General features: G+C 40.0%; 1 pseudogene; it reads left to right on the top strand.

Annotated features, from left to right (window-relative positions):
- The first annotated feature begins 2386 nt into the window (after window positions 1–2386).
- LOC111743851 lies at window positions 2387–2505 on the top strand (annotated as a pseudogene).
- The last annotated feature ends 124 nt before the right edge of the window (window positions 2506–2629 follow it).

Below are 2629 nucleotides of genomic sequence, written 5' to 3'. Positions count from 1 at the left end.
CCTTATCCACAGTTTCGCTTTCTGCAGTATCAGTTTCTCATAATCAACCGCAGCCCAAAAATATGAAATGGAAAATTCCAGAAACAAACAATTCATAAGTTTTCAATTGAGAGCCATTCTGAGTAGTGTAGTGAAATCTCATGCAGTCCCACTCCACTCTGCCTGGGATGTGAGTCATCCCCTTGTCCAGCAAATCCACCCTGTATACACTACCTGGCCACCCATTAGTCACTTAGTAGTCATCTCAGTTATCAGATCAGTTAGAGAGAGAGAGAGAACCACATTCCCATAAATTTTTATCCTAAAGGTAAGAGAGAACTAATGTATCTTCTCATAATGACCTTCCTAAATACAAACACGCTATGTCAATTCTCCTGCTTAAAACCTGTCAGTGGTTCTCTCTTGCCCTCTAGATAAAATCCTAACTTCCTAGAAGGGCATGCAAGCCTCTCCCCAACCAATAAGCTTCCTCCTCTTCTGTTGATTTCCCTGCCACCACACAGTATCCTATGATTCAGGTATACCAGACAGCTGCCCTGAAAGTGCCTGCTGAAGTACATTACTGCCACCTTGGCTGGGGAAGACAAAGAGGTCAGGGAAGGTTTCACAGAAGCAGGGTCCCTTGTCTGGGTCTTAAAAGAAAAACGATGGAAGCCACACCAGGTATGGTCCTGGTAGGTGCAGATGTCACTGAGGCACTATTGTGCACATAGGTCTATTTATTGTTGTAGGACCCAGTGACTTCTGCAAGATGCTCTTGCAGAAGCAGAAGCTCAGGTCAACAGACTCTAGTTTGTGGAACAGGAGGCCTGGCATCAATGGTTCTGTTCAGGCTATGGCTTTCATCCATCAGCAATTGTTAGTGATCCCCATGTGACGGTAAGAAAGCAAAGATAAAATATATTTTGGAAAACTTCTTGGATGACTATGAACCACTGCAATATGTGTGTGTGGGGGGGTGGGGGGCGGTCCAGGAAATACATTAAGGGGCAATCAAGACTGAGAAATAGGAGTTAAAGCACCACTAATAGTTTGCCAACACGAGACAGTGCTGGTTGATTATATGACCTTGGGTAATGAGTAAGCTCTCTGTGCCTCAGTTTTCTCATTGTAAAATAAGAGCAGTAATAGAACCTACCCTATAGAATTTTAGGAAATAGGAAATGAAATTTGAAAGTAGAATACTTAGCATAGCTTGGCACCTAGTAAACACTCAAAAAATGTTATCATTATCATCAATTATCACCAATATTACAATTCTTGAGAGTTTATGAGCTTGTCAATGTCACAAACTGACATTTAGAGGAAAAACATCTGTATGAGACAGAATATGTTCTAGCCATCACAAGAGCATAACGAGATTGAAACTGCTTATATCAGTTAAGTCTTTGTACTCGTCCCCCTCCAGTTCACTCCAAATAGTAGGTCCACTGGGGGTCCTCAGTAGTGGTTACTCAAGTCTCAGTTTGTTCCAAGAATTTGAGAAGATCATGAGTAGAGCTTTCTCCCACACTTTATACAACTCACCCAAGAATCTCAGCTTTTGAGATGGAGACAGAGGTGGAAATATTACCTGATGAGATCTAGCTCACAAAATGAAACTTCATGTACAGAGTTATCTCAATTGCTTCATTTCCTTTTGACCAATGACAATACTACTCATCTGTTTTTTATGATAACTCCCATACCTTATGGGCTGAGTTGTTACTAGCTGACAAAACTGGAAGGGCTTCAACAAGAAAGATCGATATCTCACTTCTACATTCTTTCCAAGTACCCCTCACACAAGGCCCAGGTGCCTAGTTTGATGAAGTGTTTATGGCACGATCAAAATCAGAGAACATCATCCCTGTGCTGTTCTAACAGTATATCTTAAAACAAATCCTAGTAGCAATCAGTTACAATGAGGATTCTAAGTTTCTCCCAAGCTTTCTAAGTTTACTCTGTTCATTTTTAGAATGTAAGTTTCAAATTCTGGAATCTACGATTCTGTGATTAGATAATGGAAACTGAACTGAAGCCACTAATTGTATTAGTGGGGCTATCAACAAGAGAACTCATGATTGTTTTTAATCAGAGTTTTAGGAGCTATAATGAAAGTAATGACCTAGAGACAGTTTTGTCCCCATCATCTTAGTAACTGCTTAGGGGGTTTTTGCATAGTTAGCAATGTTTATTATGAATTTCCATCTAGACTTAATTGGCTCAAATTAGACATTTGGCTACTCAGTAGGATTTAGGTTACCATAAACAAAAAAGTTACTGGGTTACAGTTGACAGGGCCTGGCTTTGAACGAAGCAGTTTCTAACATGCCTTTGCATTTTCTCTGTCCATCTAACAACTCATATTTTTGAAATGCCAAATCTGGCCCCAATATCATATTAAGTCTATGGCCATGCCACCCTAAACAAGCCCGATCCCATCTGATCTTGGAAGCTAAGCAGGGTCTGGCCTGGTTAGTATTTCGACAGGAGACCACCTAGGAAGACCAGGTGCTATAGGAGTAAAACTTTTTTAAAAAAAAATAAGAGATTGTAAGCTGACAAGGTCCTTGCAATCTGTGAGATCAACCAAGGGTTGCCTCGCCTAAAATAAATAAATAAATAAATAAATAAATAAATAAATAAA

Source organism: Pteropus vampyrus, unplaced genomic scaffold, assembly GCF_000151845.1.
Source record: "Pteropus vampyrus isolate Shadow unplaced genomic scaffold, Pvam_2.0 Scaffold123, whole genome shotgun sequence".
Taxonomy (NCBI): Eukaryota; Metazoa; Chordata; class Mammalia; order Chiroptera; family Pteropodidae; genus Pteropus; species Pteropus vampyrus.
This window is presented reverse-complemented; position numbering and strand designations above follow the sequence as displayed.